Source organism: Anabrus simplex, chromosome 3 (assembly GCF_040414725.1).
Source record: "Anabrus simplex isolate iqAnaSimp1 chromosome 3, ASM4041472v1, whole genome shotgun sequence".
Taxonomy (NCBI): domain Eukaryota; kingdom Metazoa; phylum Arthropoda; class Insecta; order Orthoptera; family Tettigoniidae; genus Anabrus; species Anabrus simplex.
The window spans coordinates 51,290,436-51,315,391 of record NC_090267.1 but is presented as its reverse complement, the minus strand read 5'-3'; the positions used below and the strand labels follow the sequence as shown (position 1 = coordinate 51,315,391).

The 24,956-nt window shown below is 39.9% G+C and overlaps 1 protein-coding gene across 1 annotated transcript in view; it reads left to right on the top strand.

Moving 5' to 3' along the window:
• The window catches only part of LOC136865963 (apoptosis-inducing factor 1, mitochondrial), a 268,552-nt gene that overhangs the window by 64,816 nt on the left and 178,780 nt on the right, over positions 1–24,956 (top strand). The window lies entirely within an intron of this gene.

Genomic DNA, 24,956 nt, shown 5'->3' with positions numbered 1-24,956 from the left:
CTTACAGTGATTGTACTCATAATCATTCTGATTTTCTCTGAGATTTACTTAATTCAGAAACTTTTATTTCATTGGGGTATGTATTGTTGATATATGGAGGACATTTTGCAGATTGAATATCACAACACGTTTTTATTGCTGTACATCTTTTTTTTTTTTGTGTAAACTGAGTGTGTATCACAGATAATTATTTATATGTTACTTTGACATAAATATGAACCTGAAAGTTTGATACAATTTTATGACGATTGGACTGTGAAATGATGAATTAGGTTCTTTCCATTGCGTTTAAATTTTGCAACATATAGTACAGCAGATTGAACCAAAATGACCACGAATAAAGCAGTCGCTAAGTTATGAGCTCCAAGAGGCAGTTTTCGGAACTACTGTAACCCAGATCATCTCCAGTAGAGGATCAGTCATTAATTCATGTGCACATGAGTAGTGCTTTTAACGGAGAACATAGAAGATTCATAACTTCTATCTTATTACATGCTAATGAACAAGGATCAATGCTTCCTTCACATCAGTCCTAGCCAAGCTCATAGTTCTTACACTCTTGTATCAATAGATACCCGAATTGCCAAAGCAGTAGCTGATGGGCCTGAATTTGGTAAACGCATTGTACTCGCTAATAGTTAGTCAATCACATCCGTTCCATAACAGACTGAATTCTTTTGAGGAAACAATACTGCTGGCATTGAAAAATCTCAACAGTCATTCAGTATAAGTGCTAAGCTTTTAAGCATTATTCATCTGGAGGGTAACAAAATTAATGAAAGGAACTATGTGCTGATGCCTGATATTTAATTGGAGAGAGTAAGAAAGATACTCTAGAAGAATGTGTGCCTTCTATAGCATCACATACTTGGTCATCTGTGTCATTGACTGAGTCACGACAGCACTGGTATATAATACATCACAGAATATCACTGTTAAAAATAAAATTGTAAGTCCACCTTTTCAGTACTATAAAAAGTTAATTTAATCTATATCAATAAAATGCCATACATGTTTCGAAACCTCTCTTGGTCTCTTCATCAGCAGCCGAATATTCCGCCAAATAATGTTTGGACTTGATATCGAACCTCCTCACTATATTCAGTACTATAATTCAGTTATGACTGAAATACAAGAAATGTCATCTATATAAAATATTTAAAATTACCTTACTCTAAATCATCGTCCGCTGTAACTCGATCCGAGTATATATAACTTCTTCCTGCATACATTGACTAGTTCAACTCAGTTTATGGATGTGTTTACGATGACTAAACAGACCAATCCTGGCATAAGACATATGCCCACACAAATCACACTGATTGGATGGAGGAGGGCGGGGTTGTAATTGACGGAATTGTCTGCTTGTCGTCGCTTGTCCTCTTGATGTCTGCGGCGTTCTCTTTCAAACAAGTGGACAGCGGTGGATGTAGTGTTCCGCCACAGTGAGCGGTCCAGAGCACATTCTTCCCATGTTTGTTTATCTATACCAGTTGTCTTCATGATGTGTGGTCAGCTGGTCCTTAAAACGCTGAAGAGGGACTCCATGAGGTCTACTGCCGGAGTAAAGTTCACCATAAAGAAATTGGCGGGGAAGCCTGGTATCACCCATGCGGTGAACATGGCCTAACCATCTCAGTTGATGAGTGATGATTGTTGCTTCGTTGCTATTTAGCTGCACTTTGTCGAGAACTGCCGTGATGGTCACATAGTCCTCTCACTTAATATTCAAGCTAAATATCATTTTCTGTTGGTGGAAGCGCTCAAGTTTTTTGATATCATGGCGATAGTGTGTCCAAGTTTCACAGCCATACAGCAGCATGGAAATGACAACAGCTTTGTACACCATGAGTTTGGTATGCATTTTTAGGTCGTTATTCATGAAGACTCTGTGCATTAACCGTCTGAATGCTGCACGAGCAGCCCCAATTCTTTTATCAACGTTTTGTTCACAGGTATACCGTTTAGACAAAATGCTTCCAAGATATGAAAAGTGATCAACCTGTTCCAGTGTATCTAAGATGGAAATACTGAACTCGAGAAGTGTTAATCCTGGAGCAGGTTGTGCAAGTACCTTCGTTTTTTTCGCATTAATGGCAAGACCAAAGCGATTACATGCAGTTTTAAAGCAGTTGACTGACTGTTGTAGTTCTGCAGGAGATGCAGTGTCATCGGCATACACCGCATTCATGGTGTGGGATTCGCTGTGAAGACCACATTGGTGAATGATTATCAGCCAACTCCAACCGCAGTGAGTGAAAGAATTATGACTCTCCGAATCCCACTCTCTGGATCGAAATCTATGACACTCATCTCTGCATATGCTCCCACCTTGGATCTGATGTAGAAGCTAAAGACCAATTCTACAACCTACTGAGCACTACCATCACCAAAGTTCTGTCACCCGGGTAACTAGAGTACGTCTTTGTGAGCGAAGTCTTACCAGATTGTAAAGGCTTCCATCAAAACTAAATTTAATCTCCATGCCAAAGTTGTTTGCAGATGATTCATGCAGCATGGCAGCCATGTAGAGTGCAAAGAGTGTAGGAGCAAGCACACAGCCTTGTTTCAATCCATGAGTAATTGGGAACGAATCTGTTACTGAGTTACCCTGAAGAACCTGTCCAGACATGCCATCATGAAGAGCTTGAACCAATTTCACATAACGTTCAGGACGTCCACAATGTCTTAATACTTTCCACATAGCAGATCTTGGTATGGAATCAAAGGCTTTTTCCAGATAATAGAAAACTAAATACAGAGGCTGCTGTTCTCTGCATTTTTCCTGGAGTTGTCTAGCACAGAATATCATATCTGTTGTGCCTCTGGAGATTCAGAAACCACATTGAGACTCAGGCAAAATCCTCTCTGAGAGAACTCGGAGCCGGTTTAATAGAATTCTTGCAAGAATTTTACCTGCAGTTGACAAAAGCGATATACCACGGTAGTTCCCACATGCACTACGATCGCCTTTCTTGAAGATAGTGATGATGGTAGCATTCTTCAAGTTGTCAGGTACTTCTCGAGTTTCCCAAATCAAGAGGATGAGTGTGAAAAGTCTAGTCTTCAAGGGTATTCTCCTCCATTTTGTATCAGTTCCAGAGGGATGTTATCAGGACCAGGAGCCTTTCTTGGTTTTAGTTGATTGAGTGCTTTGGTGAAGTCTCTGTATGTAGGTGGAACTGCCGTCCATGGTTGTTGGAGCTGCTGAGGGACGTTACGAATAAAGTTCTCAGCAACATTGGAGACACGATTTATCAGTGAAGAGAAATGTTCCTTCCACTGCCCTAAAATTTTTCCATTATCAGTTAAAGTGATAGAGTTGTCAGCAGTCTTCAATGACTCTGATGTCCAGCTCCATGTTTAAATGGTTAGCGTGCTGGTCTTTGGCCACAGGGGTCCTGGGTTCGATTCCCGGCAGGGTTTGGAATTTTAACCATAATTGGTTCATTTCGCTGGCACGGGGGCTGGGTGTATGTGTCGTCTTCTTCATCATTTCATCCTCATCACGACGTGCAGGTCACCTTGGGCGTCAAAAAGACCTGCATCTGGAGAGCCGAACATGTCCTCGGACACTCCCGGCACTAAAAGCCATACGCCATTTCATTTCAATGATTCTGATGAAGATTGAATTGGACCATATATCTCCTTTATGCCAGCATAGAAGTTTTGCAGGTCATGGGCATCAGATAGTCTTTGCAGTTCTTCAGCTTTTTGTTGCCACCAGTTATTCTTAATTTCCCTCATTTGTGCCTGACATTTTCCTTTAAGTTCCAGAAAATGTGATTTCTTCACATTGGAAGTCAGCTCTTGAAGATAGGATTTGTGGGCTTCCCATTTTGGCATTGATCAGACATTTAATTTCTTCATTATTTTCATCAAAACAGTCCTTGTCTTTTTTTCCTCACAAAACCAATGGTTTCCTCAGCTGACTCAGTGATGACCTTCTGAAGCGTGGCCCATTCCTGATTTGTACTGTCACTGCTGACTCGATGACCAGCCAGTTTGTTTGAGATTGCATTTCTGTAATCTGTAGCAATGGATTCAATTTGAAGTTTAGAAAGTATCAAATTTCTTTCTGGGTAGGTTGTGGATGGGTCTTTTTAGTTTGCGACAGGTTGAGATGCTCAGCCGCCAAAAAAGGAGCTTATGATCTGTCCAGCAACCATCTACAGTATGTTTTTTGCAGTCCTTGTAACAGGGACATCTTTTTTATCACATTGCCTGGTGATGATATAATCAAGGATCTGCCAGTGCTTTGAGCGAGGATGCATCCTAGTGTTCTTGTAGCGATTAGGCAGGCAGAACTGAGTATTAATAATGAAGAGTTCATGTTCAGCACATAAACCAAGGAGCAGTAGACCATTGGCATTACAGTTGCCAAGTCCATGTTTTCCCATCACATTGCCCCATAATTGGTGATCTTTACCAACTCTGGCATTGAAATTGCCAAGTAGTAAGAGTCAGTGTTGCCATGGATTTTCCGCTAAATTTGGCAGAATTGGAAGACTATCGGCGAAGAAATATATCATTTAGCGGACAGCGGAATTTTTGGCAGAATTCTAGATTTATTGTAGCAGAATTTATTGTTTTATCCATTTTACGTTCTTTTTTAATTTGTACTCCAGTCTGTCTCCGAGTGATTCCGTATTTCTTGTCAGGAGCTAGCAGTCACACGAGGGAAACATGTTATTTGGATTTGATGTTATGAGGTAATGATATTATAAACTTCTAATGCGTGGGGAAAGAGTACTTATCTCTTAGTTGACGAATAACAGATAATGAAACTGTGAGAGAGTAGCATTTATATTTATGCTATGAAGGAAGACCGTTAAAACTGGCCTGTTTTGTGTGTGGCCTTTGAGGTAGGGGATTCACCTAGTTTGCACTCGGCACTAAAAAGCCTACAAGTTTTAGCTCGCCAGCTTGCAGGCAGGGGGTTAATCCCGGTGAAACTCACAGATCAGGTGTGTGCAGACATTTATTACTATTCTTGTTATTATTATTTGATATAGGATTTCTTGGTGGAATTTTAGTGGATTTTAAGTAGTATTTAGCGGATCTTGAAAATATAAGTTGGCAACACTTGTCTCTTGGTGGTACTTTAGCCAAATACAGTAGAGACAATATGCGACACTGAGCGAGATATCGAGGGACAGCTATTGGAGCTCACTCTAGCGTATAGACCTGAACAGTACTGATTCTCTCATAAGAGCACGTGTATTTTTGTGTGAACTTTTTGGTGCTATTTATGCGTTTTCAGTGAGTTGACATAATTAAATAGTAGCGTGTGTCATTCCTTGATATGTCCTCTCAACATGAGGGGAAAGGTATGTGCTGTGTTTGGCTGCAGTAATTACGAAGTAGAGAAAAATGCGCGGTCGTTCTTCAGGTTCCCTCGTGACAAGAACATGTAAGTAATATTGTGTTTGCATATATATTCTTCCAGTGGCAGAGATTTTTATAGTACTTCATAATTTTCTGACCTGCGAGACCCATATTTTAACTGCGATAAAATGTAATACGCATATTTTATTGTATAGTGCAGCAGTTAACCTTCAATACCGATGTGTTGTTGTAGGTGTGATCTGTGGGTTTTGAAATGACACAGAAGTGATTTGTATAAGGTGTACAAGAAAGAAGGGATGTTACGCTTATATAAGAATTATAAGATCTGTTCAGATCATTTCCAGGCCAGCGACTTTAAAAATCCTCGACTATACAGCCAAGGGTATGTTACATTTTTTACTCTAATTGTACGTAAATATTCCTCAAAGCATCACTATCGACAACATTTTCATACTTTTCTTTCTTTAACCCCTCTTCTCAGATTAAAGCCGGAATTTTATAGATTTTCTTTCTGTTAGTAGGCTTCATGTTAAGAGGAAAATTGTCCAGCTTTTAAATGTTAATTCATTACATCATGCGTGTAAGGTATGTGCCGATATTTTTATTGACAAGTGTCTTAATGTGATCATACAATGTTTTTTAAATGAGAAAAAAGACAAGTCCAACCGTAAAAGTTCAGGCAGGAATGCTAAAGCTTAAAAAAGTAATGCATAAATGAAAGATCAAACCATTTCACAGCAGCCCATTTCATATCTTGTTTATGTGTCTAATTTCAGTCTTTGAATGATAACCTTTTAACTAATTCTTCATTAATTTATCCAGAATTGCTTTAGCAACTTCGAAGTTAATATCTCAATACCACTTTCTTTCTAGACGTAATTTATTTATCCATTTCTGTATATACATTTCCATTGATATTTGAATTTAGCGCGATTTGTTCAGGTCAAGTCACTAGGAGCGCCTCCGTCGAATTGTCTCCCATTTTAGCAAGGTGAAATCCGTAAGTGTCGCGTATTGTCTCTACTGTATTTGCTTTAGCTTCTACATCAGATCCAAGGTGGGAGCATATGCAGAGATGAGTGTCGTAGATTTGGCACCAGAGATTGGGATTCGGAAAGTCATAATTCTTTCACTGACTGCGGTTGGAGTTAGCTAATAATCATTCAACAATGTGGTCTTCACAGCGAATCCCACACCATGAATACGGTGTTCTCCCCTATCTTTTCCCTTCCAGAAGATTGTGTAGCCTGAGCTGAACTCTGTAAGTTTACCTTTGCTGGACAGTGTGGTTTTGCTTAAGACCACAATATCAATTTTCATTCGTCCAAGCTCATGGGTGACAAGCGCTATTCTTCTCTCAGGTCTGTGATTGTCTTTCAAATGAAGTAGGGTTCGAACATTCCAGGTTCCTATAATCAAAGTTTTGGTAATCTTAGTTTTTCGACCACATAAGGGGTGACCCGCTGGGTGCGGCCTCCCAGCCGGCTGAGTGTGTGACTACCGATGTTTAGCCCACATTTTGTAGGACCTTCCCCATTCAGGGTGGGCAACAGTGATCCTAAATAGGCCTGCCAAACACAGATGCAGGGCCAAATTGCTGAGTAGTCACGAGGTCTCAGAAAGACGACCATCACACATCTGCTGCCAACGTGCAGGTCCAAACTAGAGGCTGCCAGTTTTGCCCGAAAACCTGCCTCCACCATCCTTATCCCATCAGCGATGGACTTGAATTGAAGGGAGTGACAGCAGGAAAAAGTGCCACAAGCGGGATTTTGTTTGAAGTGGATCGCAGCTTGGAAGAAGGTGACTCACACACTATGATCTCGCAACTATACCCTGCAGCACAAATGAAATGCGACATGCAGGATTTAGTACCATGACTGCAACAGACTGCCGCCGACTCGAAATAGCATTGAGTTGCGCCTTCACAGCCAGTCCGTCTGGCATGACCTCATCCGCCTCCACGACCGATGAGAACCACAAAAAGGAGGTTCCTCCATCCGTTTTGCCTTTGGGCCAAGGACACAGATGATGGGTTCCAGTGTCATTTCCTACACTGAGGGGACCATCACCCCACCCAAAGGGGCTCATCTGTCCGAAGCTGTTGTCCCCTATGGGGGGTCGAGTTATTTACCACCGCTCGACACTCGGCGTTAGCTGTTTTACAGCTGGTTGCCAAGCCAGCTAACCCTCCTCCTTTAAAATACATTTGTCAGCTAAATAAAATATTTAAAATCTCATTTAAAAAAATTAAAATTATTTCTTCCTATAAAATTACTTAAAGGAGTGTGTAATTCCTAAATCTGTAGGCTGCAGCTTGCTTGTGCACTTAGCAGGCAGAAATTCTAAGTGCCCGTTCCTCAAATTAATATCTACAGGATGTGCAGGACAACGGTTGATAAAAAGAAGGATCTTTCTATTTTGTGCATCCATTTTTGAATCAAGAGCAGTTAACTGTTGTCCTGAGGTAATCCAAGTTTTATTTTGGGCATCATAGGCCCGTTCTTGAAGCAACACACTGAAAAACAGCTTAGTTTAGTCTAGGTTAAATATATTCCTGGGTTCGTACTTGTTGGTCACCTCCTGCAATCTTCCATTGATCCGCTCTTCCACAGTATCACCACTAGTTGCGTTCGATTCTCCACCAAGAGTTTTTCCTAAAGCCATTGGATGCACTGAAATTTTCTATGCCAAGAATATTTGCCACTTAACGTGCATTTACCTTACGAGCACATTGTCAATTAGAATGACTGCAGCTTTTCAGTTTTCATACTTATTACTATTTTTTCTAGTTCCTCGTATTTGGAATATGAAGGCATATTTCTGTTTTTTTTTTTTTTTTTTTTTTTTTTAGTTTATGGAGGCTTTTTTTTTTTTTTTATCCACATTCTGAAGCACTTGATGTTATGCTTCCTGTATTTTTCACCGTTGTGTTCAGCGTGGATACAGAAAGCTGTAAAGGCGGGATTCCACTGAGGCAACATTTGGGTGACGAGCCTGCGACAGTGAAGTTGCTGCAGTCGACTTTCAATTGAAGAAACACGGCATGACATGTAGCGTGCTGCTGTGTGGCATGAGACATGTTGCCATCTGTCGAACACTCTCTGGTGCTGCATGCCCCAAAAATATGCTTGTCGAACAGTGTCGCCCGGGATCCGACAGTGTGTGGATCGGTGCTACAATTTATGTGCGACAAGATGAAGGGGGCTATTGAAAACACTGTGAATTTAATTGAGGATTATCACAATGCTCTGGAATTGCAGAATGTAACATTGAGTGATTATAAAAATAGTAGTAAAGAAAGCATACATTGAAACGGCCCACAGAAAAATATGACTGCAGTGTCCAGGAACTGAAGAAAATTTTAAAAATATGTTCAGCTTTCCACTGAGAGCATAAAGAATTCAGAAAATGAAAACTGGTGGTGCTTCTCCATTGAGAGAAAACCTGTGGTTCGCATATAATTTACTTATCTTTCTTCTTGACATCAAAACTCCAAACGTCAGGTGACAATAAGGAACGTGAGGTGAATTGATTTTAAGCCGCTGTTTTCCTGTAATAAATGAAATAAGTTAACTACTTATGAACTTTTGTATTATTTTTATTTATTTATTTAGCGTATGGCTAGAGATACAGCGTCTATTGTTATAAGATGTACACTATATACGTATGTCTAAGTTGTTTATATAGTCTATGTTTATATAGTTTATAGGATTGTGATTTATTCAATGACTGCCGGTCTGAGTGGCTCAGACGGTTGAGGCACTGGTCTTCTGACCCCAACTTGGCAGGTTCGACCCTGGCTCAGTCCGGTGGTATTTGAAGGTGCTCAAATACATCAGCCTCGTGTCTGTGGCACGTAAAAGAATTCCTGTGGGCCTAAATTCGGGCACCTCGGCATCTCCGAAAACCGTAAAAGTAGATAGTGGGGCATAAAGCCAATAACATTATTATTATTATTATTATTATTATTATGTCCGGCTCCATGGCTAACTGGTTAGCGTGCTGGCCTTTGGTCACAGGGGTCCCGGGTTCGATTCCCGGCAAGGTCAGGAATTTTAACCATCATTGGTTAATTTCGCTGGCACGGGGGCTGGGTGTATGTGTCGTCTTCATCATCATTTCATCCTCATCACGACGCACAGGTCGCCTACGGGTGTCGAATCGAAAGACCTGCACTTGGCGAGCCGAACTTGTCCTCGGACACTCCCAGCACTAAAAGCCATACGCCATTTCATTATTATTATTATTATTATTATTATTATTATTATTCAATGCCTGGTTTTCTCGTTATTAGTACTGGCAATGGTTTGCTCTAGAAATAAATAAATTAGAGATAACTATTAAAATAGAATTTAATGACATCATAGTACTAACTACTACAGCAACAATAGTAAACTTGGCAGGTTCGATTCTAACTCAGTCCGGTGGTATTTAAAGGTGCTCAAGAAGGCCTACGACAGCCTCGTGTCGGTAGATTTACCGTTACATAAAGTAATGCCCGCTGCACTAAATTCCAGCAGCTCGGTGACTCAGAAAACCGTAAAAGTAGTAATAAGTCGTAAAGCCAATAAATTGTACAGTAATAATAATAATAATAATAATAATAATAATAATAATAATAATAATAATAATAATAATAATAATAATATCTACATATCAGTATCTTATGGCATTTCCATGCCTACGGATTTCTCGTAAATCTTTTGAGTCTTTTGAGTGCATGCCCGTAGGCGACTGGCGCGTCGTGATGAGGATGAAATGATGATGAAGACGACACATACACCCAGCCCCCGTGCCAGCGAAATTAACCAATGATGGTTAAAATTCCTGACCTTGCCGGGAATCGAACCCGGGACCCCTGTGACCAAAGGCCAGCACGCTAACCATTTTAGCCATGGAGCCGGACTTTTCTACACTGTTAACACACAACAATTAATCTTTTTATTTGGATATCCTTCGCCCCTACTCTAATTACGCAAAGTCTTCTAACACTGTTTCATTACGGTCTTTTTCTTCCTCATTATTCCTACTTATTGTCATAGTTGCCACGAGTTATCTTTCATTCTCCTAGTATAACTGTATTAGAAATGTGAATTATAAGGGGGTAAAATAATCAGAAAATGGTTGAAACTAATACATTTTAATTTATAAATATGTCATTAAATTCCAGTGAATAAGAAGTTTCTGAATCTTCCCGTACCTGTAGGCATACCGATTCTGCCCTGGTACACGACCTTCATCTGACAAAGTACTGCATAAACTCATCACTAATGGCTTTTGCCACTTGAAAATTCCGACGTGGTTTGTTTGCCAAGGGCTCCATGCCTTATCAGCTTGGATCTCTCCGCACCATGCACGTTTCCGGGATGATTCGTGAGATGCTAGGTTGAGAAACTCGAAACAAGTACATCAAGGGAGTATAACTGCCACCAGCCAGTCAAAGTAGAGTGACGAACTATTGCCTTGGTTGCCTTGATGGAATAACGTTTGTAGTTGGCAACAAATCTCCACAAGTGATGCATGCTACACCCGGCAACACATCTAGCATACCACATCTTTTCTGCCCCACTGACAACAAGCCGCATGTTACAAAGAGCAACATTTGTTGCCAACCGCATGCTACATGTCACTCTTTGCTGCAGGCAGTGGAATCGTACCTTAACTCGCGTGCCAGGGCAGCATGTGTGCTCTGCGGAATGAATCTACTTTTTCCAAGATTAGAACCTTCTCATCCATAGTGAAAGTTTTCCTGTGTTTCTTTTTTTCCATTATTAGCCAGAAAAGTAAACACCAACATTAAAACAATAACAAAGAAGATTAACAAATATGTACGAACATAAACAAACAACATGACAAGAATATTGCTGCAGATTATTTTAGCTGCTCGACTTGGATAACAAGAACAAAAAAGTGACAAATATCAAACATAAATGCGATGAATCAACAACAATAACTTCAACAACTGCAAGCAAGCGTAAAACAATAACCACAAAATATCAATCAATCAATCAATCAATCAATCAATCAATCAATCAATCAATCAATCAATCAATCAATCACTACTGATCTGCATTTAGGGCAGTCGCCCAGGTGGCAGATTCCCTATCTGTTGTTTTCCTAGCCTTTTCTTAAATGATTGCAAAGAAATTGGAAATTTATTGAACATCTCCCTTGGTAAGTTATTTCAGTCCCTAACTCCCCTTCCTATAAATGAATATTTGCCCCAATTTGTCCTCTTGAATTCCAACTTTATCTTCATATTGTGATCTTTCCTACTTTTAAAGACACCACTCAAACTTATTCGTCTACTGATGTCCTCCCACGCCATCTCTCCACTAACAGCTCGGAACATACCACTTACACGTTATAATTCTCATATTTTGGTCCGTATTGAATTGTACATTAAAGTCAAAGAAATATTAATGTTTATTTAATTCCACCTATTCAATACATAGAGAGTGATTTTAATTAAGAATTAAATCCTATGAAGTAAATTATAGGGACATGTTTTGCCCTTTTTTTAAGGGCATCTTCAGCCTTAGTCTCAAACCTGAAAGATAATAAATCAGAATCCTGATTGCTCTATCATCTTCCAGGACCCCTACTATTTTTAAAAACTCAACTCCTACCCTGTCCGTCCCTGCAAACCAACCACAACCAATAACACATAAACTTAATGCCCCGCCTAATCCCCTACCTCAACCATACCCACCTCCCCTAATCTCACGTCGTTATAACACCAGAAGCACAAGTGTCAGTCATTTCAACGCTGCCATAGCAACTGATTAACACTATAACAGTCAAAAAGATCAATGAAATTATATACGTTTTTCTTTAACTCACCTTTATGTTAACCAATTAACATCATAATTGATAAAGGAGTAAGTGAATTTACACACATCGTTTTTTCTCTGAACTCACCTTTCCTTTAATTTCATTCCTTAATACGTTAATCTCCTCTTGTTACAGACTTTAAACCACATTTCTCTTTCGACTCTCTATATAAGAAGCTACAGTCGGACCTTCTAGCTAATATAAACACAGCTACTTACCATCGAGCACTCTTCCTCACTCGTATGTGCTTTAAGAAGACTACAGACTTGTCATCACACGAGATTAACAACAAACTAACAACTTTAAATTTTATTTTAAACCCCACTTGGAGTGATCAGAAATACTTTTCTTCATCATTATTCCAAAGATCAAACTGTTTATTCATAAAAGTATATAAATTAGGACTGTTTGTAAGGCTTTATTATAAGAATATGTTACTTTCATCCCTCTCGCTCATTTTTTGATGCATGTACCTACATCATCCTCACTTTTATAATTTGTAATTTTTTTTTAAATCTACAATTAAGAGCAATCAGGATTCTGATTTATTATCTTTCAGGTTTGAGACTAAGGCTGAAGATGTCGTTAAAAAAAGGGCAAACATGTCCCTATAATTTACTTCATAAGATTTAATTCTTAATTAAAATCACTCTCTTATGTATTGAATAGGTGGAATTCTACGTCGGACACACCGGTAAGAACTTTCCAACCCGATATAATGAAGACATCACTGCTGTAAAACATAATAATTTTTCCTCAATAGGCCAACATATCGAAGACTATAAACACAGTTTCACGAACATCAAGAACGACATGCGTATCCTAAACATAAACCCCAAGGGCCCCCTGCTCAACATAACGGAAGAATTTTACATTTCTCTAGATCAGTATACCAATCCAAATTTCAACATAAATGAAATTACAGGAAAAACTAACATCATCTTCAATACAGTCATCCCCACCCTAAGAAACAGTTACCTTAAAATAATCAATAAACAAAACACGGCACATGACGGAGAAACGCCAAACAACACCACAACAACAACAACAACCACCCCCACAACAGCAACTCTCCCTACCCCTCCTTCCCTCTCTTCACAGCAGCTAGTATGAGCCCAAGACGAACACGAAGCAGTACACAACGAGCTCACATATCAAATGCAACTCAACCACACCAATAACAGTAAGTACATATTCAGATTAGCATACACAATCCTTAGATATTCCTCCAACATAAAATATTACCCACAGCTCAATCTTATCTTCCACAGATAATTATAACATCACTGCACAGCTACAGATGTGAAAGGAGCCACCACAATGAATCCAATGCCACTCAAATTTTACCGATGTCACAGGACAACATGATTCAATTTTAACATAAAACTTCAAGATTTAACACACAGCAGAGCTGAATATACATATTTTATCCTAATTGTATCCATACGCCTGGCACTCTTTTTAAACTTGGAAAGTGTTTTACGAAGGTGGTTTGAAAAGTCTGTGCAAAGTCCGAGAGATGGCACCACCGGCGCGTATTGAGGTCATGTTTAGTTAGTAGCATCTCTTGAATGAACGCACACCAAGTTTCAGCCATATTGGTCTTTGTGTTTGGCATTCGTGTGAATCAAGGAAGTTGAGTGATTTTCAAGAAATGGATGAAAAAGAATTTCGTGTGGTGATTAAACATTACTTTATGAAAGGCAAAAACACCTCAGGAGACTAAAGAGAAGCTTGATAAACATTACGGTGACTCTGCACCTTCGATTAGAACAGTTTATAAGTGGTTTAAAAATTTTCGGACTGGCCATATGGGCACAAGTGACGCCGAACGTTCTGGACGGCCTGTGGAGGTTACGAATTCAGAAATCATTGATTAAATCCATGATATGGTGATGGATGACAGAAGAGTTAAGGTGCGTGAGATTGCTAGTGCTGTGGGCATCTCGACTGAACGGGTACATAATATTTTACATAAACATTTGGACATGAGAAAGCTATCCGCAAGATGGGTGCCGTGATTGCTCACGCTTGACCAAAAACGGAATCGTGTGAAGTGTTGCAAGAATGGTTTGCAGCTGCTCCAGAAGAATCCGGAGGACTTTAAGCGTCGTTTCGCCACTGTGGATGAAACATGGATAAATTACTATACTCCCGAGACCAAACAACAATCTAAACAATGGGTTACCAAGGGAGAATCTGCACCAAAAAAGGCGAAGACTGTTCCTTCGGCTGGAAAGGTTATGTTGACTGTCTTTTGGGATTTGCAAGGGATAATCCTCATCGACTATCTGGAAAAGGATAAAACTATTACAGGTGCATATTATTCATCGTTATTGGACCATTTGAAAACCGAGCTGCAAGAAAAACGCCCGCGATTGGCCCACAAGAAAGTCCTTTTCCATCACGACAACGCACCAGCACACACACCTCAGCAGTTGTGGTCGCAAAATTAATGGAAATAAGATTCCAACACGTTTCACATCCTCCCTATTCTCCGGACTTGGCTCCTTGGACTACTATTTGTTCCCCAATTTGAAGAAATGGCTGGCGGGACAAAGATTTTATTCAAACGAGGAGGTGATTGCAAACAGTAATGGATATTTTGCAGACTTGGACAAATCCTATTATTCGGAAGGGATCAACAAACTAGAACATCGTTGGATGAAGTGTATGAGCCTAAAAGGAGACTATGTCCAAAAATAAAAAATGTTTACCCCAAATACGTAAGTAATTTTTATTTTTGCACGGACTTTTCAAACGCCCCTCGTATTCTATGTATATACGTGAAGACAAAATCTTTTATACATATAATGTGATAATTTTACAATTTCGGGGAAATTAGTTTGACTTTCTGGCTGGGAACCCTGATGAAACTCAATTTTTCGGTGTGTTTTTATACTTCAGGAATTTTCAGATAATGTCTTAGTGCAGTACTGAGGAACCACCCTTGCACACGAGGGCGAAACGCTGGCAACCAAGAATGAGCTAGCTGGAAAATTTATAATGTCCAATAACGGACCATTTATATTGGTATTATAAATTTGCTCATTCAGGACAAATATTTCAGATTCCCTATGGGAATCAACATCTATTATCATCTGATGGCCAAGCAGGCATCAATTTTTAGTGATGGGACAAAGTCTCTTAGTGCATTGGCATTGCCAGTGGCTCCAGTTAGCCTACGCAGTGGCCTCCACGGTATGCACTAGCCAGCGTATTGGTAGGTGTACTAGGTACCAACTGATGAGCCCACCCTTGCACACGAGGGCGAAACGCTGGCAACCAAGAATGAGCTAGCTGGAAAATTTATAATGTCCAATAACGGACCATTTATATTGGTATTAACAGCTAGTTTACCGGGTGAGTTGGCTGTGCGGTTAGGAACGCGCGGCTGTGAACTTGCATCCGGGGATACTGGGTTCGAACCCCACTGTTGGCAACACTGAAGATGGTTTTCCGTGGTTTCGCATTTTCACACCAGTTTCACTAGTTTTAATGTTGCAACAAATAGTATTGAATAGGTGGAAACCTTTAAGCTTTTGTTTTACACAATATTGGTCATTCCATCATCAGAAATGCACAAATATTGTATGTAGGACTATATCAGTTCCTAATATTTTGTGTGTTGTACAGGTAAATTTTAAAGAATTCTTTCATTTTTTGTTTCTATTCCTCGTTGAGGAGATTTTGTGCTACACAAAAGTAAGAAAGTTAATGCTGTAAGCTTTGCCAGGACAGAGAAAATATTCCATAGTGAACCAGTTTCCGCTTTATTCAAGTTCCGCTTTGAGCATGTTTTACTGTATATTTTTCAGGTAGTTTGTAAATTTATTTATTTATTTATTTATTCATAATTATTGTCAGAATCTAACACTTATAAAATGGATATTTTTCATCGCAGATAGAGTGGGTGATATGAATAAACCTGAGATCGATCTTCTGTCTCACAAATATTGAGATATATCTCACATGTAGATGATGAAAAGGCTTTAGTCTTGATATTGACCCCCCTGCCCACTGAGATGTATGTCATTAGCGGACTTGGAGCTCTGGAGCTTCGTCTCAATGAACGGGGATGGATCTCTGAATTTGAGACTACCCACTAGGTGTCTCATTGTGACAGAGAGTAGGTGGAAAACCTAATACTGGACTTTATCATGGTAATGATGAAGAAGAAAAGTTTATTAAGCACAAAGAGATTATTTTGAACTTAATTATAAAGATATCTTTTGGTTCTGTACAGAAAATGTGGATTAGCACATTTTGTAGTACCAATACATGAGACAAGAGCTGGAGCTCTTACAAACTATGAGAAGATTACTTTTGACTTTACGTAGGTGAGCCCGGGTGTCAAAAGTGTGTAGCAGAAGATATCAGGTGGGATGTTCTGCTGGTAGTTAGTGCAGTTAGGTCACATGCAAGAGCCTCAATGCAATTCATGACGACTACACATTGGAAAATGTAAAGGTCAAGTAGCAAGAAAGATGTGCATTTCCTAATTCTGTAGAAGCAGTGAGGCAACTAAAAGGAGGCCCCAGCAGCTCTCAACTTATGGGCTAAGGTTGGCGTCCACCAGATCCTCCTTGAGTTTGGTACTATTTCCAATTACTTGTACCTGGCTCCTTACTTTCATATTGCCTATCTGACCTCCCTTGGTCTATTCTTGTTCTGTTCAAACCCCAAAGGTATTAGTTTGCAAGGCATAAAGAGTCTTTCACTTTTTATGCCCTTCCAGCTGATGCTTCCATTCTGGTGGTGGTGGTAGTGGTGGTGGTAATTGTTTTAAGAAAATGTATAACTGGGCAACTATCCTCTATTAAAACGGTACTGATCAGAGGGAGAGAGAGAGAGAGAGAGGGGGGGGGGGGGGAAGGAGAAAAAAATTTCAGACTAATAGAGAAATGAAGGTATCGACAAAGGAAAAGGAAGGGCCACTAAAAGTGTGAAAATGGAAGACTCCCTACACTCGGCAAACCCACTTCTGTGAGCGTCTGAAGAGAACAAAAGTTGGCCAAGGGAGGTCGGATAGCAAAGACTCGGCTAAGGTCACCATGGTCACCAACCCACTCTCCCTAGTTGAGAACACCTCGGTTCCCCTTTCAACTCCTCTTACATCAGGAGCAAAAGTTGATGATGATAATAATGATGATAATCTATGGCCTCAGCTACCGTGTTTTGGCAGGCATTTTAACTTGACGCTGTGTAGGCTGCCTGTTTGGCAGTTTCGTTGTTCCATTTCAGTCTACCAGATTGTAGAATAAACCAAAAATGAAAATCTCTTCGGTGATTTATGGCTGGTCATATAAACTTCATGGTTTTGATCCATATTGAATTGTGATGATAATTTAATAATCTAATATTGTCTGCTCCACCTTTTCAATACTATAATATGCAATCCTTGAATTACATTTCTAAACTAGGGACTAGTTTCAGCCTTTGCTGGCCATCATTGGCCTTAATGTAATACTTCTAATAACTAAAACACATGTACAATTGACATTAAAACAAATGTACAAACACACAGTTGACATTAAAACACATGTGCAAACACACAATTGACAATAAAACAAATGTACAAACACACAATTGACATTAAAACAAATGTACAAACACACAATTCACATTAAAAATCTGGGATGAAGTGTGTTTTAAAATATGACAAAATTAAATTAGACTTTAAATTCTTAGCGTCACGTTAAAATGTTCCCGTTGTGCTTGTTGTTAAAATCGTGCTGAAATGCTTTTCTACATTGTCAGGACTGCACACAAAGATATGGTTTAAACTGACAAATTCTTAATTTGTGGCTGGTATAAATTCGCAATTCATTGCGTTGTCCGTGAATTTAACCTGTTTAAATGATAGATAAAATTAATGAATTGAAGGAGAGATCATGGTAGTCAAATGGCATAGGACCGAGCTCGATAGCTGCAGTCGCTTAAGTGCGGCCAGTATCCAGTATTCGGGAGATAGTAGGTTCGAACCCCACTGTCGGCAGCCCTGAAAATGGTTTTCCGTGGTTTCCCATTTTCACACCAGGCAAATGCTGGGGCTGTACCTTAATTAAGGCCACGGCCGCTTCCTTCCCACTCCTAGCCCTTTCCTGTTCCATCGTCGCCATAAGACCTATCTGTGTCGGTGCGACGTAAAGCAACTAGCATAAAATATAAATGGCATAGGTTATACGAGACCTCTCGTTGCGGCATGTGCTGCGTGGCCTATTGTGTGCCTCATACTGACGGTTGTGAGATTCAAACAAAAAGGAAGGGCCGGGGCAAAGGGAGAGGTCAGGGAAAGGAAAGGGGAGAAGGGGTGGGTGGAGAGGGAAGGGAGGATTAAGGAGAGCCCGAAGGATGTGGGAAAACAGATGGCTGCTGAGGAAAGGTGCTGTGAATATTTTGAAATGCTGAATTATGGCTTGTTGGTTTGACGTTTCTAAAAATGGGAATTAGAAGGTCAAACAGGATATTTGGCTTTTCTGAAATGTCATTAAGATTATGATTCGGGTTAAAATATTGATCTATATGTATGAAGCAGCTTTCAGTAATGTTAAGGAGGGGTCCTTTGTTGACGATTTTGAGAATTTCCATATCCTGTTTTATGTCCGTGAATTTGTGATTATAGTCATGCATATGCTGTCCTACAGCTGAAAATTTATTGTACTTCAGGGCATTGACGTGTTCCAATTACCTTATTGAAGTTCCTCCCAGTCTGTCCGACGCAAGAAGAATTATAACTGTTGCAAATAATCCTGTATAGTCCTGATTTTGAAAAACTATTGAACTGGTTATGTATGTGGCATTGTGTAAGACTTGTGCATTCTTATTATTGGTTGTGAAAACTACTTTTATATCATGCTTTTTAAAGATGTTGGTGACTTTGTAAATTTGTTCGTTGAACGTAAAGATACAAAAGAGAGGAGTTGTTTTGTTTATCTTTTTTCAAAGTGGTAGAGGGGCGTATTTATTGATTATTCTTTCAATAAAGAAACTGTTGTATCCGTTAGATTTAGCTATATTACGAATGGTGTTCAACTCCTTTTTGAGTCTCTTCTAGACATTGGAACATTGAAGGCTCGGTACACCATGTTTTTGTACGCTGCTCATTTGTGAATTTGGGGGTGTGAAGAATCTTGACATATTGTAGTGACTGGGTGGATTTTCTGAAAATCTTATATCTTTAGTAGCCTGGGTGCCTGATAATAGTTAAGTCTAAAAGCCAAATATTCTGTTTGACCTTCTAATTCCCATTTTTAGAAACGTCAAACCAACAAGTCATCATTCAGTGTTTCATACTATTCGCAGCACCTTTCCTCAGAAGCCATCTGTTTTCCTACATCCTTCAGCCCTGCTGTAATCCCCCCTTCCCCCTCCAGCCGCCCCCTCTCCCCTTCCCTTTTCTGACCTCTCCCCTTGCCTCCTCCTCTCCCCTTGCCCCCTCCTCTCCCCATGCCTTGCCCTCTCTCCCTGCCCCCCCCCCCCCCCCTCCTTTTCTTTGAATCTCACAACCGTCAGTATGAGGCACACAAGAATAGGCGACACAGCACATGCCGCAACGAGAGGTAAGTCTCATATAACCTATGCCATTTGACTAACAAGCTCTTTCCTTCAATTCATTAATTTTATCATTTATTCAGGTTAACTTTGTGGACACCACAATGAATTGCAAATTTATACCAGCCACAAATTAAGAATGTGTCAGTTTTAACCATGTCTTCGTGTGCTGTCCTGACACCAACAGCATTTTAGCATGATTTTAACAACAAGCACTACGGGAACATTTTAACATGATCTTAGAATTTAGAGCCTAATTTAATTTTGTCATATTTTAAAACATAGTTCATCCCAGATTTTTTAGTGTCAATTGTGTGTTTGTACATGTGTTTTAGTTATTAGATATTACATTAAGGCTGATGATGGCCAGCCAAGGCCAAAACTAGTTCCTAGTTTAGAAATGTAATTCAAAGATTGCATATTATAGTATTGAAAAGGTGGACCATATGACATTAGTTTAATAATTATTATTGTGATCTATGGCTGAGTTTTCAATTGATTGTGTTGGGTAAACACCAGATGTGCCATCAGAGATCTTTTACATAACAATACCATACGGCATGGAGTGTCGAATGAACTTTCTTCCTCCCTTCAAAAATCCAATTACGTCTGCCAGGTTTGAACCCGCGGTCTTGGGATCTGGAGGCTGATACTTTACCACTGATCCACAGAGGGAATTAAAGAGGGGATACTACCTTTCCCACCCACAGAGGATCTTGCGGGAGAAGGAACAAGAACGAAGAGATGCCATAGCAAGAATAATACATGGTTTGTAACTAAGTACATATTTTAGTTTTATAATAGAATAATGACAAGGAAGATGGTGATGATTACGGTTATGATCTACTACACATGTACCCTCTGCAAAAATATACAGTAATATGCCAAAAAAAAAATGCAGTTTTCAAAAGCTTGTAAACAACCAATTAATAATTTAATTCATACCTTTTTTTACAAAATAGAAATTAATGCAACGTAGGTTAACATATTTTTTTCTTGTTCTCAAAATGCGACTAACAATTTTTCAGCATTTTCAATAGTCACGTCCACCTTGTGATCTATTGGTAGTGAGTTCACCACTTACAAAGAGGCCTGGATTCGATTACTGGTCAGGTAAGGGATTTTTTCTTATATATAAGGGTTGGTTTGAGGTCCACTCAGCCTGCGCAAGAACAAATGGGGAATTATCCAATGGTGAGGTAGCGGCCCTGGTGTTGAAAGCTAAGAATAATGACCAAAATGATTTGTCATGTTCTTCCTCGTAACCCGAAGGCCTTCGGACTGAACAGCGGTCACTTGTTAGGCCAGCAGGGCTGTAGCACTATGGATTTTGTTGTTGTTTGTTTTATTAGTCACACGTTATCTGCAAGAATACTCTTCAGGTTGAAAATTACTGCACTGTTTACAAGTTTTAACATTATTTTAAATTTATGCTGTCATTAACTCTTTGTTTAAAAGTTTGTGTCTTTGTCATGTATGCAACCCATTGATGTGCTTTTCCTGCGGTGCATTTCAGAATTTGAACCATAAAGATCACTTCGCCCGTGCTCTTGTATAACCTTGATCATTATAAGTTAAAAACATTTTTCCATATTGAACTGAGATTCACAATTGGAACTTAAAGCTGAAGATGACGCTAACATGCGTCGAAACCGGTACTTTAAACTAGTAAATAACATGTTGTAAACATCTTATACGACATACTTAGTATTGAATAGGTTGAAATTTTCATCAATTCCAATTGTTCATCAAACGAGCCTAAATCTCTGCAGTTTTTGCCCTCTTTGCCATTGTTCTCGAGTAAACTAAATTGGATGAAATTTATAAGGCAGACCCACTTCATGATATTCAAAATCCTTTCCTCGTGATATTTCCTTATACAATTGTGGTGTCAGCTGGCAGATACCAGGGTCAGTGTATGATATACACCTCAAGTGAAGGAAATCCATCTCTTTAGAAGGAAACTTCATTCATCTGCATCTCTATCTCACAAGTGACATCAGTCTCAAGCCTCCTTTGAGATCTGTTTTGCAAGATGCATCTCATTTTTATTCATATTACCCAATGAATATGTTACTGGAAGAACTAAAAGGATTTGTGGGAAGTAGAACCTCCATTCACCAGAGGTATATATTTAGGGATGAGCTTTAATTCTAAACATTTCTTATTTGTGAATGCGATGGTTTTATCAGTGTTAATGATTTTCAATTTTAATTTTTTTTGCTTTAAAATTTGTCTGACTGGCCGAATAATGTGTTAAGAGGCGGCCGGAGTCAGTTCTGATCCACCTTTTATTTCAAAATATCGCCACTAGTCTCGTTGCTGTCGACAGCAAACTCCATTGATAGTTACATCGCAGGTGCATAGATGTCAGTAAGAAAGGCCAAGGCCGAGCGAGCGATTCCCCTCTCACCCTCCAACTACACATAGTCGCCTCACTAGGAAGTTGTGATACAGTACTTGCACGGAGCTGATGGTGTTGACACTTGTACGGAATGCGAAACATTCCAGGAAATTATTGAGCATGGGTTAGTGCTGAGAAAAGCAGTCAACAGTCAAAATAACGTACTGTTTCCGACAAAAATAAATGAAATGGCGTATGGCTTTTAGTGCCAGGAGTGTCCGAAGACAAGTTTGGCTCGTCAGATTCAGGTCCTTTGATTTGACTCCCGTAGGCAACCTGCGCGTCGTGATGAGGATGAAATGATGATGGAGATGACATACACCCAGCCCCCATGCCAGAGAAATTAACCAATTATGGTTAAAATCCCCGACCCTGCCGGGAATCGAACCCGGGACCCTTATGACCAAAGGCCAGCACGCCAGACACTGTTTCTGATGTTGAAATGAAGTAGTGCATCAACCCCGTTCCCGCCTCACGTTCTTTCCCTGTACCGGCCAATCAGTGATACATAATATAATTCTATCCAATGAAAATACAAACTCATATAAAAGAAGTGGATTCATTTACGCATTTTTTAGTCGCACAGTGATACTTTGGCATACAATAAAGATTGTAACACGACCAAGAACGGAATTTTCCAACAACCCTGAGTAAAAAAAGCCTTACAAATTTATAATAGTTTTTTTTTCCCCTTGGAAACAAACAGTTCTGAAATAAATAAACAATGTATAAAACATCCCATTGTATATTGTGTTAAAATTTGGATTCGATCAAATAACATGTGTTCGGAGATTCAGAGGTGCTGGAATATTGTCCCGCAAGAGTTTGTTAACGTGTCGACACGAGGCTGACATATTCGAGCACCTTCCAATACCACCGCACTGAGCCAGGATCGAACCTGCCAAGGGGCAGAAGGCCTGCGTTCCATCCTTCGAGTTGTTGTGAGAGCGTCTTTACAAAGACTGATTTGAAGTTGTATGGTTTCGTATGTTTTAAATAATAAATGTTATAGCATCTAAAGATCCATTAGTTCTGTATTTCATGACTTGAGTGGAGTGTAATTAGAGTAACTGCTAAACTCAAAAAAATATCACTTCATTCTCGCTCTCGGTGACGTCAGGTATTTTAGCCAATAGCAGCGCTCCTCTCCGGAATGATCTATCTGACCTGTGAGTTATTCTAGTTACGTTGGAAAACCCCATTTCCAAGAAATACAAGGACTGTAAACGACGGTTTTGTATACCTACCCGTTATGAAACTCTGAAACGGTGCTGGTGAAGAATGCAACAGCTGATGGGCACTGCAACTACCCTCTGTAGGTTGGTGTAGTAGAATAACACCCACAGTATCCCCTGCCCGTCGTAAGAAGCGACTAAAGGGGGCCTCATGGGCTCTGAACTTGGGAGTCTGGTTTGGCGACCACGGAGCCCTTAGCTGAGTCCTAGCTTTATTTCCACTTACTTGTGCCGGGCTCCTCACTTTCATCTATCCTTCTTCAAGTGTCATTTCCTTTTTTTTGCTAGTTGCTTTACGTCGCACCGACACAGATAGGTCTTATGGCGATGATGGGACAGGAAAGGGCTAGGACTGGGAAGGAAGCGGCCGTGGCCTTAATTAAGGTACAGCCCCAGCATTTGCCTGGTGTGAAAATGGGAAACTATGGAAAACCATTTTCAGGGCTATCGACAGTGGGGTTCGAACCTACTATCTCCTGAATACTGGATACTGGCCGTACTTAAGCGACTGCGGCTATTGAGCTCGATTCATCTCTTTTCAGAAGATCGGCTACCATCATAGAGATTCTTGCTTTGGATGTTGCTCAGTAGCGGAACAATTGAACCAAGTTTTCAAATTATCAATCCAAGGAATACGCCTTCTTCCTGGTCTTCTTTTGCCTTGTATCTTCCCTTTAATAACCAGCTGCAGTAGACGATATTCTCTTCTCTCATCTATCCTATCCGACCACATTTGGTCAACTCTTGTTCTTTTCCGACCCCGACGGTATTACGTTTTTCATTTTCATGCCCTTTGTGGCCCTTGTCTTTCTTTGGCCGATACCTTCCTTTTTTGAACTGTCTGATCCCTTCCATTTTTTTCTCTCTGATTAGAGTTATATAGAGAACAAGCTGATGTACCCGCTACAGAATTCTACATTGTATATGGAATTCTAGTGTACACGTGAGCAAGATTGTATTAAATTGCATAGCTCTTAACCTTACCGTAGAAAAGCGACGGTGAAGTCACCAAACATCTTTTCTCATATGAATACTGAGTTAAGAAATTTTCACTGTAATGGTAGACCCGCGTGCATAACATCAGTCACTATCAGGTTGGGGAGTTTTCATTATAATAGTAGACACTCACTCTCCACCTGCCTTTTTACATCCTCAGAAAGACTGTCTTAGTGGTTTTCCGAACTGAAATGAACATATATTACAATGACGTCAGTAGGAATGGGGCGATTAAAAGCAATGCTCTCATATGAAATACTCGATCAAATGAAACACCACATATTTTCTCACTTTTAACAAACGGGACTACACTACCGATCTAACAGTGCAAAGTTCCAGTGCTGGAATGACCAAGTCGCAGACAGCCGTGATTCGTGAACACTCTTTGTCTTTTTTTCGGTGGGGAGAGGGTCGAATAGTAGGGACTCCCAGGGCAAAAAATATGCCCTTTTACTAATCTGTTTCATAGGAGTACCCGATGAGTCGGAAAATATCAGTTCACTACACTGGCGGCGGAAAATCTGATTTGGAGGCAAATTTATCCTCCAGGCCAGAGGAGAAACCCCCTCTTCACCGATAAT